Source organism: Emydura macquarii, unplaced genomic scaffold, assembly GCF_026122565.2.
Source record: "Emydura macquarii macquarii isolate MOO-44397 ecotype Brisbane River unplaced genomic scaffold, CSIRO-AGI_Emac_v2 contig_2428, whole genome shotgun sequence".
Taxonomy (NCBI): domain Eukaryota; kingdom Metazoa; phylum Chordata; order Testudines; family Chelidae; genus Emydura; species Emydura macquarii.
In genome coordinates this window covers 213,567-230,906 of record NW_027132565.1, presented here as the reverse complement: position 1 = coordinate 230,906, position 17,340 = coordinate 213,567, and the positions used below count along the sequence as shown (strand labels likewise).

At 53.3% G+C, this 17,340-nt stretch overlaps 2 pseudogenes; one reads left to right on the top strand and one right to left on the bottom strand.

The window, feature by feature from the left end:
- The window catches only part of LOC137162545 (zinc finger protein 208-like), a 220,664-nt pseudogene that overhangs the window by 17,476 nt on the left and 185,848 nt on the right, over nucleotides 1-17,340 (top strand).
- LOC137162541 (zinc finger protein 850-like) overlaps nucleotides 1-17,340 on the bottom strand; it is a 40,138-nt pseudogene that overhangs the window by 4,047 nt on the left and 18,751 nt on the right.

Below are 17,340 nucleotides of genomic sequence, written 5' to 3'. Positions count from 1 at the left end.
GGTGAACAGGGATCCTGTGTGCGAGTGAGAAACGAGACAGAGAAGACAATACACGGCTTCTGCCCCCTTGAAAGCTGGAGGGATGGGGACGAGTTAGCATGGCCACAAGGTTTTGACCCCTTGGTCCAAAGGGGAAGGGGTAGAGAGATGCAAGTCCCTCTTACAGTGCAGCTCCGGATTATGGAAGCAATTCCCCTCCAATCTAATTGACCAGGGAAGAACCTGACCAGATTTGGAAATGCAGACCCCACGGCTTCTAATAACTGATGGGACAAGAATCCCTTACCCAGTGAGGTCACATTCTTGTAATTCTCCTGCATGACGTCCCTGTAGAGGGCTCTCTGAGCGGGGTCCAGCAGAGCCCCCTGCCCCTGGGTGAAATACACAGCCACCTCCTCGAAGGTCACCAGCATCTGAAACAACAAAAGTCTCCACTCACCATCTGCTGCCCCAGCCAGAACTCCCCTAGTGATGGGAGAGAAAGACCAAAAAGAGAGATGCTCTGGAAAGGCCGGACTAGCAGAATCCCACCCCACCCTGCTCAGAGCAGCCAGGAGGCTTCAGGGGGTGGGGAGTGTTAGAAATAATCAAACAGGTTGTCCCCGGGGTGGATTGGGGAGACAGAACCTTTTATTGTCTGCTCGTTCCACCTCGACGCCGGCAGTGAGCAAAGATGGGGTTACTTTACAATCCTTTTATCCATAAGAGCATGTCAGTGTGTACACATTCCCAGCCACTCCCCGCAGACCCTTAGTTGGTTACATTGACACCTATCAAATGAATATTAATAACTACAGGATGAATAAAATTATACCTGCCCCTGTGTGTTGTTTACAGGATTATTGCCCAGAGCCCAGGCACATTACCTTGAAACTTACTAACATTCTTTCAAATATACTGTGTGTAAGGGAGGGAAAGAGGACAATGCTCTGTTCCCACCAAAGACCTTGAACAGAAGGAGAATAGTTATTGGTTAGTCTCATTCCTTGCGCAAATGGCTAGGAAGGGAGGGAAAGGAGAGAGAGAACAGACTCCAGCTAAAATTCACACCAGTAACAGAAACAAGGTTTTGCCTGTGCCATGATTCCATTCCCTGTGGCTTAGGCCTTATCACTGGTCCAGCTTTTAACTCTTTACTCTCCCACAGGGAGAAAGTGAGAGCTCCTTGTCCCTCCAGCAGATGAAGGAGGACTGCGTCTTCTCCTTTACCACACACTTCTTGGCCACAGGCTGATATGGGAAGCTGAGCTCTGAGCAGGGGACAGGGAGGAACAGGAATCCCAACAGCTTCCCTTCCTGTTTTACAGCAGCCTCTGGCTAGTGGGTTCAGGCTGCAGCCCTGGGAGTCTGGAAAACGTTCACAGCCCCGTGCAGTTCATTATTACCCAGTGCAGGTCCCTCCCAACAAAACTAAACCCAGTCGGACTTTTAAACCCTCCCAGGGACAGAGTCTCTGATCCAAAGGCTAGAAAAAGAGCAGAATCAAAGGAGTCACTTTGGGGGACTCCCCCGACATTGTCCCCAAAGATCATGTGACCCCCTCCAGCGCCCCAGCCCCCGCCAAGTAGAGCACTGCTTCAGCAGACTGAGCTACCAGCTTTTCCTCTGCCAGCTGCTCCCCTTCTTCCCTGGAAAGTCTGTCTGCCCCAGGGGATGCCGGGAATGGATCTGGACAGGCATGGCAGCTGGGAACCTCTCTCCTCACTTACTGCTCCTGCTGCCCCTTTCGGTCCCCAGGCTCCTCTTTTATCATCTTCCCTCTCTCCCCTTCTCTGTCCCTGGGAGAACGGGTTACTGCCCCATGGACGTGGGTGTTTGCTTTCCTTGGCCACTGCCAACAGAGGTTTGAGCCTGGCTGTGTCACTGAGGGCGGCAGTTCTGGGCTTTGCAGACACACAGGGAGCCCCTCACTCTCCGGGCAAACTCACCAGCAGGTGCCTGAATGGGGCTCTTTGTGCAGACTCACTTTCCTGCCCGGCCCCAGCACTTTCCCCCAGGTCTCTCTCCATCACCCGGAGGGTCCAGCTCAGTAGCTGATGTCGGCAGAGCCCAGGATTGCCCCAGGGAGCTAGTTCCAGCCACTGGAGACTGTCCCCACCACCTCAGCTGGGAAATGAGGGAGCTTTAAGGAAGGTCTCTCCCCAGCACTAACCTGCTGCAGGAGCCAGCAGCTGCTCAGCCTGGCTCCCTCCCACACCCAACAGGACAGAAGGATGCAGCAGATCTGACCCAGGCAGCGGCTCAGCTCTAGGACTCTCCTACTGTGAGTAGGTTCCCCAGTCCCTGGGGCAATCTGGCCTGCCCAGTCCAGTCCTTTGTCCCTGGATGGCTGAGCTGGGTTTGTTCTACACACGCCTTGACCAGCTGTGAACTGCCCAGGAGAGTTTTGCCTGGACAAGTTTCAAGCCAGGAGGACACATCTCGGGGAAGGTGACATGGTGCAGCCTCACAGCCGTACACGGGACATTGCAGCCAGCCTGGCACTAGAACAATACTGAGCTGTCCATCCCCAGCCTGCAGAAGACAGTCCCGAGTGCCACGCTGTGCATCAGCACACACAATGACACTCAGGAGGGGCTGAGCTTGGGGTGCCCAGCCACCCTCCCAGCAGGGGGGCAGGCACAGACATCCGCCTCCTCCGCCTTAGAGATCAGGCCAGGACCCCGCCGCTGGCAGCACCCAAAATCGTTTGTCTGTAAACAAGTGTAACAAATGGCCCGTGTGTGCAGCCCCCAGGGACACTCAGTGTGTGTGTGTGTGTGGGGGGGGGGGGGTGCATCTCATATTTGCTGAGTAGCCGCCCTCACCCCCTGCCCGAGCTGGCAGCGACTCTGGTCTGACACCGGCCTGGCTGAGCTCTGAATCCTAGGGGAGCCATTCTCTCGCTCACTGTCCCTTTGTCATTAGCCTCTCTCGGTCTCTTCCCCACCCAGCCTCCGTTAGCCCTCACCTGCCCCCCAGCCCCTCCCCCACATCCCCCTTTGCTTCTCAGCACCCCCCACCCAGACTTCCCCTCGACTCCAGCCATGTTCACCCCAGAGCTCTCCACCCGCCCCCCACTGCCCCGCAGCGCAGCCCCTGCCCCCATCCCGGCCTGCCCCGCACCCCATCACCCCCCTGCCCCATCGCACCTCCCTGCCCCCCGCAATGCCCACACCCTGCAGCCGGGCTGGGAGCGGGAGGCGCCGCTCCCCGGGGCGGGGGGGGGGGGGGGGGCAGGTCTCTCTCACCTTCCCTGCGAGCGGGGCCGGGAGCGGGGCCGGGAAGGGCCTGGCCAGGCTGGGGTCTCTGCCCCGGGAGAGGCTCCTGGGTGGGGCGCAGCGGGGATGTCACCGCCCCAGTCACCGCCCGGCTGCAGCCCGGCTCCGGGGACCCAGCAGCCGCCGCCGGGCTCGGATCTCGCCGGGAGCCGGACCCAGAGTCGCAGCAGCAGCGAACCAGCCCCGGGAGCCTGGAGCCGCCTGTGCTGCTGCCGCCACGAGCTCCGCCCGCGATCACTGCCACCGCCGCAGCCCAGCTGCTCCTGGGTCCTAGCGCCCGAGGGATTCCCGGCAGCCGCCCTGCCCCAGACCTGCCTCCTGGGCCCACCCGTCCCCGAGACCTTGGCCGCCTCTCTCAGCATCAAAGGGCGCATCGTGCATCGAAGCCGCCGGGCCAAGGGGCAGCAGGAAGGAGACCCCAGCTGCGGGGAGGGGGAGAAGGGGCGTTTCTGTGCAGGAGTCCGGGCATTGCTGCAGACAGTCACAATGTGCTCGGGGACACGGGGGTGATGGGTCCTGCTCGGCCACAGGCTGCCCGGAGCAGCGGGGAGGGGACACGTTTCTGGGTGGTGACACCACCCCCGGGACACACTTTGCCCCTGGCAGTTTTACAACCATAGGATTTCAAAAGACAATTGTAGGAGAATAAAGAGTTAAAAACTGGACAAGTGGCCAGGCTAAGTTACAAGGAATAGGGTCATGGCAGGGGCAAATCTTGTTTCTGTTCTTGCTGTGAATTTTAGTTAGACTCTGTTCTCTCTCTTCTTCTCCTCCCTCCCTGGCCATCTGTGCTGGGAATGAGGCACTATCATCACTTCTGAGTAAGGCCTTTTTGGGAAGAAAGCGTTATCTTCCTTCTCCCGCTGGGACCCCTTTACATGAGAGACTCTGGGACCCAGTCACTCAAGGAAACACTCTGAGAGCAGGAAATCCAAAGAGCTCAGAGGGAGAGTGTGGGGTGCATGGGGCAGAGACAGTCTCTGTCCTTCCCACACAGGACACTCCAGTACATGGGGAGGGTGACCAGCTGGGCTGTCAGGCTCCAAGAAAAGCTCCAAAACGGTGTAAGAGCTCTTTGAGTTATTGTGAGAATCCCTGGGGCAGGAGGATCCTCTTCCTTTCCTGAAGCATGGAAGAGCAGGCAGCTTGGTGGTAGTCACACATACCTTGGGATTAGGCAGAGGGAGATAAAAAACCAGAAAGTGGACTAAAAAAATCATGATTTAATCTTTCCTGAGAATCTCATGATTTTTTGGCCAATCTCATAATTTTGGGGGGGGGGGGTCTGCCGTGAGTTTTGAACAAGTGGGGCTGGTGTAGGGCCCGCCAGAAAATTGGAACACGAATGCAAAATAGGCGGCCACAGCTCGGCCTGAAGTGGCTCCTGGCAATAGCTCGGCCCAAAGTAGCATAAACAACAGCAGCTATGCCCAGCGTGACGTAGCTCTGAACACAAGAGAAAGAGGAAATGAGCTAACCACAAAGCTCACTTCAAGTGGCTGAGAGGCAGTTAATGTAGGAAACACCTGTACTGTTTTTGCTGAGCAGATTGGCTTTTTATATCTGGTAAGATTGCATGCATATACCATAAATGGAATAGAAATAGTGCATGACGGGGGCGGGAAAGGCCGGGAGGGGGGGGGGGAGGGATAGAGGAAAGTGATAGCTGATTGGGTGCGAAAGTGCACCAATCATACCAGGAAAAACAAGTGTCAATAGCCAATCCTTTAGTGGATCAATAGAGGACCAATAATTAGAGCAGAATGGGTTATAGCATGACAGGGAGAATATGCGGAAGCTGGAAGTCCCCGTAGACCTGTGGAGGATCCAGCAGGTGCTCCGGGCAAGTTGGTTCCTAGCGCAGCCTGCTTATGTGACAGGGAGAAATGGGCTTCCCCTCTCTGACTGTGGGAAGCGCCTGATTTGTATTGCTTGCAGCTTGAATAAACAGCTTTGCAGACACCGGCTTGTCCGCCTGCTTCCTGCTCCTCACTGAGATCTCAAACCATGAACTCTGCGTCTCAGCGGAGAACAGTTGGCAGTACCGCTCTGTTTGTGACTATGTTTCCTGCTAACACCTTTGGAGGCAAGGGCCTGATTTTCCTCTCACAACAGCTTCACACTGGTGTAGTCAGTTTAAGGAGTTCCAGGGGGATTACTCCTGGTTTAGGGAGAGAATGAGCCTCTGAACCCAGTCAGATTATTCCTGATTTGTCCTTGGATCAAGGAAGTAGGCATAAGATTTCAGAAAGTTTGAACTAAAAGGGAACTTTGACAGAGCCTATGACAGGGCAGGGGTGAGTGAGGTTGGTTGGGTGACCTCACTATGCATTTCTATCCCAGACCATGTTAGCATTGCTTCTGCCTTCAACCTTCCCTCTGGAGTTGGCAGCCATTGAATGCAGAACACAGGACACTGGAAGTGGGAGAAAATAAATTCTACTTTATTATTTCAAATGATGAAGACAGACAGATTCCCTTCCCCAGCCCAGCGCTACACTTAACTCCCACATGCACCAGCAACAGAGCAACTCTGATAAATGGGTAGAAACGTGCGGAGAAGCCATGAGAGACGCTGAGACCCAGTCACTACAGCAAACACTCCGGGCAGGATATCCAAAGAGCTCAGGTTAGAGGGAGAGTGTGGGGTGAGTGAGTGCAACAGAGTCTGTCTCTGCCCCACACAGAACACTGCAGTCGATGGGGCGGGGGGTGACCAGTTGGGCTGTCAGGCTCCTCATCTCCCTCAGCCTCAGTGATGGGGGTCGGCCTGGCTTCAGGGCTGCCCAGGTCTGCTGACATTCCCGGCTCCCTTCTTGTCTGTGCCAACCTGGTCATCGCAGCAATCAGGAGATGCGGCCCCTCCCCCATCATTCTTGGGCTGTCAGATTTCAGGAGCAGCTTCACAGGACACTCCTAGGCCAGTTCTAGTCTCTCTCTGGCTCTGAGGCAGGGAACTCACAGTTTTCGGCCTCAGCTCTCTGCCTCTGAGAAGCAAACACGGCCATTTCCCAGCTCTGTGCTCCTCCCGTCACCCTCTCCTCCTGACTGAGGCTTGGTCTACACTAGCAGCTGATGTCAGTGTAACTAGCTCACTCAGCTGCATGGAAAATGTGGAGACTCAAAATTGCTAGAAATAATCAAACAGGTTGTCCCGGGGGTGGATTGGGGAGACAGAACCTTTATTGCCTGCTCGTTCCACCTCCACGCCGCGAGTGAGCAACGAGGGGGTAACTTTACAATCTTTTACCCAGAGCTGTATACATTTCCAGCACCTCCCATGGACCCTTATCTGGTTACATCGACACCTACAAAATGATTATTAATAACTACATAATGAATACAATTATACCTGCCCCTGTTTGTTGTTTACAGGATTATTGCAGAGCGCAGGCACATTACCTTGAAACTTACTAATATTCTTTAAAAAATACTGTGTGCAAGGGAGGAAAAGAAAACAAAGCCCTGTTCTCACCAAAGACCTTGAACAGAAGAGAGAATAGTTAGTTGTTAGTCTCATTCCTTGCACAAATTGCTAGGAAAGGAGAGAGAGAACAGACTCTAGCTACAATTCACACTAAGTAACAGAAACAAGGTTTTGTTTCTGCCATGAACCCATTCCCTGTAGCTTAGGCCTGATCACTTGTCCAGCTTTTAACTCTTCACTCTCCCACACTCCCCCACTCTCTTCAAAGAAAGGCCCAGGCACCCATCCTTCCCGCACACTGGCTGGTGAGGCACTGGTCCAGGAGGCCCTTGTTCCCGATGGCCCAATGCCTTGAGACACTGCTCATGCTACGGGGAGACGAGGGAGGCGGGTTACTGACTGGACAATTGTGCCTAAAATTACAGGTCTGGCTTTCGGGGAGAGGCTGGGAGGGTGCAAAGTTTTCAACATCCCATAAACATCATTAAAAAAACAACTACTGTGATTAATATTCCTACAACACGAGTAACACGACCGAGGAGCGAATGAGAGTCTGTTACGCCTGTTCTCAGGGCACAGGCTACATCAGTCCAAGCACAGTCAGCAGGCAGTTCAGTGGCTAGTTGGAACGCGCTGGTTCCTCGGAGGGCCGGGGCTTCCAAAACCTGCGTTCTGCGTTGCTCGGCCTGGAGTTGTTTTTACAGGAGTGCTAGGCGGTCCCAATTGATCCAGGAGGGTTCAGGTACAGCCTCAGTCCAGTTCACTGGAATTGTTGGTGTCCTGTTATGTTAAGCTGTTTTATGGCCGGGATGCGGATGTGATAGGTGGAGTTTCCTAGTTGCAGGGTAAAGCTTTCTGCTCCAAACCCCACCCGTTCCACACACCTTCCATCCTTTAGCTCCTGACCATTGAGCACGGCTGATCCATGCCAGCAGATTTTATTTCCCTGTTCCACCCAGGGCTGAGCGGATACCGGTTCTACACACTGTAATGGTGGTTGTTTTTGTGACCATCCCTCCCGTGTGTTACCTTGTCCTGCCCAAATTACTCCCATCCATGGATAGTATACCTCTGGCCCAACCACAAACCGTGTGTCGTTTGTTTCAACCCGCACCTGCCACGCCGGCTCTTGGGACCATTCCCATTTACACCCACCCCCGACATTCGCTTGCAATAGGGTGGCAGAGGTCCAGTTCCCTCTAGCTACTTCTTTTCCCCGAGGGTTGTTCGCCAGGTTGCTCTGAAAGGCCAATAACGTTTTAATTGCTTTGCTGCGTTGGTACCCTCTGATCCAGAAGGCCGTACCCCATAGGTAGCCCAGAGGCTGGTGGAAGATGGAGGATGGGGGGGAAGTGTCTAGTGTGAATGTGGAGCCTGACAAGTGTCTTCTAATATCCGTGAAAGGGGGATCCCAGCTGGGAAGGGAAGGGACAGGGAGGAACTTCAGCCAGGCAGAGGGAGCGTCTGGAGGAGTTTCTCTCTCTCCCTCCCCCACCTCTGGTCCATCAGCCAGGGCTGCAGCAGGGAGGAGGTGCTGATCAGTGCTTAGATCCTGTGTGGATTCTCTGATGTCGAATGAGGTGTGATCTTCGCGCGAAACATTTCCCACAATCCAAGCACTTATGGGGTCTGTCCCGTGTGGGTTGCCTGATGTCTAACAAGGGATGATCTTCGTGCAAAACTTTTCCCACAATCCAAGCACTTATGGGGTCTGTCCCCTGTGTGGGATACCTGATGTCTAACAAGGGATGATCCTCGGGCAAAACATTTCCCACACTCCAAGCATTTATGGGGTTTGTCTCCTGTGTGCATTGCCTGATGTCTAATAAGCCCTGATCTGAAAGGGAAACTTCTCCCACAGTCCAAGCACTGATAGGGTCTCTCCATTGTGTGGGTTGCCTGATGTGTAATAAGGGCTGATCTTTGTTCAAAGCATTTCCCACAATCCAAACACTTATGGGATCTCTCTCCTGTGTGTATTCTCTGATGAATTTTGAGCTGTGAACGTTGTACGAAACTTTTCCCACAATCCAAACACTTATGGGGTCTCTCTCCTGTGTGTATTCTCTGATGATCAATGAGGTATGATTTTCGTGTGAAACTTTTCCCACAGTCCAAACAATTATGGGGTCTCTTCCCTGTGTGGGTTCTCTTATGTCTAACAAGGCCTGATCTGTATGCGAAACTTTTCTCACAGTCCAAGCACTTATAGGGTCTCTCTCCTGTGTGTATTCTCTGATGACTAATAAGGAGTGATCTTTGTGCGAAACTTTTCTCACAGTCCAAGCACTTATAGGGTCTCTCTCCTGTGTGTATTCTCTGATGACTAATAAGGAGTGATCTTTGTGTGAAACTTTTCCCACAATCCAAGCACTTATGGGGTCTAGCCCCTGTGTGGGTTAGCTGATGTCTAACAAGGCATGATCCTCGTGCAAAACATTTCCCACAATCCAAGCACTTATGGGGTCTGTCTCCTGTGTGCATTTCCTGATGTCTAATAAGCCCTGATCTGAATGGGAAACTTCTCCCACAGTCCAAGCACTGATAGGGTCTCTCTCCTGTGTGTTTTCTCTGATGACTAATAAGGAGTGATCTTTGTGCGAAACTTTTCTCACAGTCCAAGCACTTATGGGGTCTCTCTCCCATGTGCATTGCCCAATGTATAGTACGGTGTGATCTGTATGTGAAACTTTTCCCACAGTCCAAACACCTATGGGGTCTCTCTCCCGTGTGGATTCTCTGATGTCTTAAAAGGTCCGACTTCCACTTGAAACGTTTCCCACACTTGCTGCATTTCTGAGGTTTATCTCTAGAATGAATTCTGTGATGTCTAATAAGGTGAGAGCTCCTAGTGAAACGTTTCCCACACTCAAGGCATTTATAGGGTCTTTCTCCTGTGTGGACGGTCTGGTGACTAATAAGGTGTGATCGCTTTATGAAACATTTTCCACATGCCAAACACTTATGGGGTCTCTCTCCTGTGTGGGTTGCCTGATGTGAAACAAGGCCTGATTTCCATAGGAAACTTTTCTCACAGTTCAAACATTTATGTGGTCTCCCTTTTGTGTGGATTCTCTCATGTCTAATTAGTGCTGACTTCCAATTGAAACCTTTCCCACATTGGAGACAGTGATAGGGTTTGTCTTCCTTGACATTGGTCTGCTGGGCTGTGGTTTCCTTGGGATCCTTGAATCCTCCCGCACATTTAATAGATTCATCCACTTTCTTCCTTGGGTGGTTTCGCAGAAGCCTCTCTGACCTCTGCTGACTTCCCCGGTTTTCTCCCTCTTCCAAGCACTGGGGAAAATTCCCTTCAGCTCTTCTCAAAAAGTTCCCCTGTGGCTCCACTTCCCCAGGAACTTCCTTGCGTTGATTCTCCTCCTCCTTGTCACTCACTATCTCATCACCTGCTGGGAGAGACAATCCAGACACTCAGTCATTGTGTGGGGGAGAAAGAGGAAGAGCACAAATGGAAAACCAACACCTTAAAGTTGTGAAGACCGAGCAATCAGATTCTGCCTCCACCACCCACCCAAACACTCACAGGGCAGTAAAGTTGGGAAGGAAACTCCTGCAGCTAACAGGATGAGTGGAAAACCACGCGTGATATCTACTGCCAAACAGCCATGACCTGGGGAAATGAGGTGGAACTCAGGGCGCTTGCTCACACCACATTTTTGGGATTCTCAACTTTCTCCTTCCATCTTCAGGTGGCTTCTGTGTCAGTGTCACTGAGTCCTCACCTGTGCAGCTGCCTCTCGGGATCTCCCTTTCAGCACAGGCCTGGAGATCGGGCACCCACGGCTCCTCTCCTCGTTCAAGCCGGGCAATCAGCTCTGGTATGGAAACAGGAAATCCTGCTCGGGCGAGAAATCAGAGAAGATCAGGGTGCACAGAGAGCTGGAGGCATACTCAGCACAAAGATGATTTCATGAACCTGTCCCCATGCTGTGCTGAGGGAACGTGGAATCCAAGAGAATCGGAACATGGTCACTGAGCCCCCCAGGGAGAAGCAGATGACGAGGGAGGTGTGGGGAACTGTCATGTCCTCAATAGGAGTTCCCAGGATCGGTGCGCTCTGGGGGCCTTGCTGACGCACACACAGCTCTGGAGCTAAACCCCTGCCTGTTTCTAAACCTGCAGAGCCCAGAGCCCTCCCCATGGCTGGAGCGAGTCCCAAGAAGGGAGGTGAACAGGGATTCTATGTGCGAGTGAGAAACGAGACAGAGAAGACAATACACGGCTTCTGCCCCCTTCAAAGCTGGAGGGATGGGGACGAGTTAGCATGGCCACAAGGTTTTGACACCTTGGCCCCATGGGAGGGGGTAGAGAGATGCAAGTCTCTCTCACAGTGCCACTCCAGATTATGGAAGCAATTCCCCTCCAATCTAACTGACCAGGGAAGACCCTGACCAGGTTTGGAAATGCAGACCCCACGGCTTCTAATAACCAAGGGCACAGGAATCCCTTACCCAGCGAGGTTACATTCTTGTAATTCTCCTGCATGACGTCCCTGTAAAGGGCTCTCTGAGCAGGGTCCAGCAGAGCCCCCTGCCCCTGGGTGAAATACACAGCCACCTCCTCGAAGGTCACCAGCATCTGAAACAACAAAAGTCTCCATTCAGCATCTGCTGCCCCCGCCACAATCCCCCTAATCATGGGGAAAAAGGACAAAAACAGAAATGCTCTGGAAATGCCGGACTAGCAGAATCCCACCCCACCCTGCTCAGAGCAGCCAGGAGGCTTCGGGGGTGGGGAGAAAGTGAGAGCTCCTTGTCCCTCCAGCAGATGAAGGAGGGCTGGGGCTTCTCCTTTACCACACACTTCTTCGCCACAGGCTGATATGGGAAGCTGGGCTCTGAGCAGGGGACAGGGACAGCGAGGGACAGGAATCCCAACAGCTTCCCTTCCTGTTTTACAGCAGCCTCTGGCTAGTGGGTTCAGGATGCAGCCCTGGGAGTCTGGAAAACGTTCCGAGCCCCGTGCAGGGGGGTCGTTTCCTGTTTTAGATGGAGGAATTTTCACCCCCAGCCACGGGCCTGCTCAGAAAATCAGCAGCTCCATCACACCCTGTCCTCTCCCTGCCACTCTCTCCCACTCAGCTGCCCTCTGAAAACCCCCTACCTGAGCCGGCTCCACCTCAGCCATTTCCCTGGGAAGATGGGACGATCTGGAGTGAAACCTGGGTGCGACTCTTCAGCCTGTCAGGGTGAGCAGGGAGATTGGAGAGGTGTCAGAAGGGGCTTGAGTCCATTTCACACCCCGATTCCCCCAGGCTCTGGACTCTGCCATGATGGGAAGAAACTCAGTTTATTGCTACCCAGGCCAGGTCCCTCCCAGCAGAACTAAACCCAGTGGGACTTTTAAACCCTCCCAGGGACGGAGTCTCTGATGCAAAGGCTAGAAAAAGAGCAGAATCAAAGGAGTCACTCTGGGGGACTCCCCCGACATTGTCCACAAAGACCACGTGACCCCCTCCAGCGCCCCAGCCCCCGCCAAGTAGTGCATTGCTTCAGCAGACTGAGCTACCACCTTTTCCTCTGCCAGCTGCTCCCCTTCTTCCCAGGAAAGTCTGTCTGCCCCAGGGGATGCCGGGAATGGATCTGGGCAGGCATGGCAGCTGGGAACCTCTCTCCTCACTTACTGCTCCTGCTGCCCCTTTCGGTCCCCAGGCTCCTTTTTTATCATCGTCCCTCTCTCCCCTTCTCTGTCCCTGGGAGAACGGGTTACTGCCCCATGGACGTGGGCGTTTGCTTTCCTTGGCCACTGCCAACAGAGGTTTGAGCCTGGCTGTGTTACTGAGGGCGGCAGTTCTGGGCTTTGCAGACACACAGGGAGCCTCTCACTCTCCGGGCAAACTCACCAGCAGGTCCCTGAATGGGGCTCTTTGTGCAGACTCACTTTCCTGCCCGGCCCCAGCACTTTCCCCCAGGTCTCTCTGCATCACCCGGATGGTCCAGCTCAGTAGCTGATGTGCCCCCCGGCTGCTGGGCTGGAGGCCCCCCCTCACCCTCTTCCTGCCTTATGGGGGGGGGGGAGCCATTCTCTCGCTCACTGTCCCTTTGTCATTAGCCTCTCTCGGTCTCTTCCCCACCCAGCCTCCGTTAGCCCTCACCTGCCCCCCAGCCCCTCCCCCACATCCCCCCTTTGCTTCTCAGCACCCCCCACCCAGACTTCCCCTCGACTCCAGCCATGTTCACCCCAGAGCTCTCCACCCGCCCCCCATTGCCCCGCAGCGCAGCCCCTGCCCCCATCCCGGCCTGCCCCGCACCCCATCACCCCCCTGCCCCATCGCACCTCCCTGCCCCCCGCAATGCCCACACCCTGCAGCCGGGCTGGGAGCGGGAGGCGCCGCTCCCTGGGGCGGGGGGGGGGGGGGTCTCTCTCACCTTCCCTGCGAGCGGGGCCGGGAGCGGGGCCGGGAAGGGCCTGGCCAGGCTGGGGTCTCTGCCCCGGGAGAGGCTCCTGGGTGGGGCGCAGCGGGGATGTCACCGCCCCAGTCACCGCCCGGCTGCAGCCCGGCTCCGGGGACCCAGCAGCCGCCGCCGGGCTCGGATCTCGCCGGGAGCCGGACCCAGAGTCTCCCTCTGCTGCCGCCAGTGCGTGATTCCGTCACTTCCGGCTGCTGCCGCTACGAGCTCCCCCCGCGATCACTGCCACCGCCGCAGCCCAGCTGCTCCTGGGTCCTAGCGCCCGAGGGATTCCCGGCAGCCGCTCTGACCCAGACCTGCCTCCTGGGCTCACCCGTCCCCGAGACCTTGGCCGCCTCTCTCAGCATCAAAGGGCGCATCGTGCATCGAAGCCGCCGGGTGAAGGGGCAGCAGGAAGGAGACCCCAGCTGCGGGGAGGGGGAGAAGGGGCGTTTCTGTGCAGGAGTCCGGGCATTGCTGCAGACAGTCCACAATGTGCTCGAGGACACGGGGGTGATGGGTCCTGCTCGGCCACAGGCTGCCCGGAGCAGCGGGGAGGGGACACGTTTCTGGGTGGTGACACCAGCCCCGGGACACACTTTGCCCCTGGCAGTTTTACTACCAGGGACTTGGGCAGACAATGTATTTACAGCCTGGGTAAGCAGCCAGACAGCCCCTAATGAGGGGGTGCAGGGAAACCTCCCCCTATTATCACCAGAGGGGGCAGGAACGAAACGATTTGCATTTTAGCATCCACACACAGCTGCGGATCGCAGCAGGAGGACAGACAGACAGACTCCTTGTCACCCACCTGCCTCGCAGTTGCTGGACATGGATCTCTGTGCGGAGGAGATCACCCTCAGAGCATCCAGTTCAAAGGTTCAGTGGACTGTGACACAGACCGATCCAGGGCTGTGAATGGTTCGGTGTCTCCAGACAGGGAAAGTTACAAACTGGTGCACGTTGACTCTGTAAAGGGAGAAACAAACCTTAACCATGCTCTGATTGTTCCAGGACAGGGCTGCACACTGCAGATCACCCCTTCCTGGGAAAAGTCAGGCCTGGGCAGAGTGTGAAGTCACCTCACCAGCTGTTGAGCAAGGCCGGTGACAGTCCGGCTGATTGCAGGCAGGGTGCTGTGAGGGACATGCATGAATTACGGCCACAGGTTTAAGCAAATAAAGCCTGTTTACCCACATGCAAGTAATTGAGTCAGGGTCCCTTTCAGCTGAGACAAACGGCAGGACAGACACAAACAGTTTCATAGGAAAAGAATCTTTTATTCAGCTGAAGACTTGCAATAACAGGATTGCAAGTCCCCCCTGTTTCTTTTATTCATGCGTATATACCTCTTACCTAAAGGAGTGCCCCCCCCCTTAGATATTAATACCAGATGGTGCACATCTCCTGTTTCTCTCTAGTAATTTTGCTTACACTGCAGTTTTATATATATGTTCCTTCTTTTCTTTTGTTTCTCTGTTAAATTCTGCTTACAAAGGACATTCCTATCCTATAGCTTCATGACACTTTCATATATAATATCCTTTCTTATCGTTCACCACTCTCATGTTTCCAGCTAATGATTTCCACATGCATAATTTCCTTTACAGCACCCAGATTCAAAGAGTTGGTCCAGGGCTGCCCAACACATGGAGTGCATGCTCCATGCTGACTGTGGGCATCCCAGGCAGAGGGACATGGAGGCTAAGCACTGTGAGGAACTTGGGGTTACACGGTTAGAACTGACCCAGCCCTTCACCGGTCTGGATTGCAGCCCAGGACCTGACAGAGCCTTAAGCTGAAGAGGGATTTAAATCTGTCATGGGAAAGCTACGGTTTATTATTTCCAAGTCTGCAGGTGTGCTGAGAAAGTTTCAGCTTTGTTCGTTGCCCTGCATAGATAAGAAACCCAGACAGGAATCCGGACAGTCTCCGAAAGTTTTATTCTGCAGAAGGTCCGTCACATAGCCAAAGGTGGCCAGTGAACAAAAGACCCCGAACACACGCCTTACTACATATTTATACAAGCATATAAACAGCAAACACACATGCGCAGTAGCTTAACTTACACAGGCATACTTGGCAGCCAGACAAGGTTGCAGAAGAAGATAAAGCTATTTTTGGTAAAAGTGATTGGTCCCTGCACTAGTTATTTATTTTATTTTGCTGATACATTCCTTTGTCCGCTAACTGGAACTATCCGGATCTGGCAGGGATGTTCTGCTTCAGTTGATAACAGGGGCCTTCTGCAATCCTGAGGTTACTTCTGGACAACTAGACAAAATGGAGTCACTTAGCCTAACTTAAAGATTTTATTACTTACAATTGTCACATCTGAGCCCACACAAGGCTCCAGACAAGCCCCAGACAATGGATTTCAGTTTTCAATGTTCCAGCGCCCCAAACAGAGAAGGCAAAGGAACAATTTGGGGCACCGACAGAGACAATGTAACTAGCGACACACCCAGTTTGTCTGAAGGCGTCAGGGGGGTTTGCCCAAACTAATGAAGACGGAGCAGAGAGGATGATGCAGAGGAGGAGAGTGTTTGGTTCCGGGGTGATTAGCCATTTACAAATCTAACCCATGAATGTCCAATGACAAGCTAGCGGGTCCTGTTCAACTCCACAGAGCTGGGTTGGGGAGATATTTGCTGCATCAGAGACCCCAGAGTCTAGACTGAGGGGACGTCTACACGGCAAATGAAGACCCACGGCAGCGAATCTCAGAGCCCAGGTGAACTGACGTGGCTTTGACACTAAAATAGCAATGGTGATGTCTGTGTTCGGCCTGCAGCTGGGCCCTGAAACCTGGCGAGGGCGGAGGATCTCAGACCCCAGGCTCCAGCTCAAGCATCTACACGGCCATTTTTTCCCCTGAAGCCAGAACATCCCCGGCAACGCTAAGTCAGCTGCCCTAGGCTCTGAGACTGGCTGCCATGGTGTTTTGTTGTTGCAGTGTAGACATACCCTGCATGAGGCAGTTCCTGTGTTAATGAGCGCTGCAGGGTGTGACCCTGTCATTAAAGATTGTGTAGGAACGCACAGACACAAGGGGGCTGAATTAACAAGGCCCAGACATCCTTGGTTCTGGCACTGCCTCAGACTGTTCAACCTTGCATCCTTAAGAACATTCTTTCCCTGTAATATTCTGAGGCTAATGTTCTTATAAATCCCCTCCCGTTTTCCTGCTCTACCAGATAGTGTTTAATAGGCAGATATTATATCCTCCAGTCCGGCCCCTTTTCTCTCCAATAATCAAATATTGCTGCACAGATTTCCCCCTTTATTCACTTCCTGATTTTACTACACCCCACTCAGAGGTTGATCACTTTCTCTCTGTTGCTGGATTACTAAATATATTCCCTGCTTATTTTTCCTTTCGATACCCATTCCATGTGAAACCTTGCTGAGTTGGCTTTTTTCCTTTCTACTTCGCCAATTTGTTATAAATCTGCTCAGATTTTTTTTCATTTTCGCCTATTTATCAAATGCTGATATAAACTGTCCTCACCGTTTATCGATTGTGTCTGTCTCTAATTGCTGAATGATGTAAGATGCCCTCCGTTTGGGAGGAGAACGACTGAGTAATTCCCACAATGGAGGGTTGGAGTTTAAAACCCCAAAGATCAGCTTTCCTTGTGACATTTGAAAAGCAAGGTGTTTCCTCCGTGTTCAGGGAGCTGTGGGGTTGATAAACGTCTATTTCCCACCCAACAATGGGTAAGGTTTTAACAAATCCCTTGTTCATAGCTCCAGCAGTAAACAGGTAAGTGCAGTTTGGGATGCAGTTATCACGGCTTCCTCCCATGATAACAATTTCCCATTAGCTGTAAAGACTCTTTCCTGGGGGGAAATCCCTCGCTGACAGTCTTTTAGGTGCCTTATGGTAGTAACTGTGCTTTTGAGGGTAAAAGACAAAATGTTAGTGGAGACAGGCCTGAGCTGTTGTTGTTGGAGTCCAATCCTGCTCCCTATGAGACAAAAGAAAACAGTGACCCACAAAAAGGGAGATAAAAGAACAACAAAAATAGAAAACGCAGCTTCTTCCGCCGGGGCTCAGTCGCACTGGCAGCCTCACAGGTGGGGGAAAACATGGCACAGCTCATCCACTGATCAGCCCCTCTGAGACATGGTAAACTTCTAACCAGATTGGGCTGCTTACAGCATTGCTTTTAACTGCTGCTCCGGTCACAGGCCACCAGCATTGGTGCAAAAGGTGGAGTTGTCTCATCCGGCTAAGCCA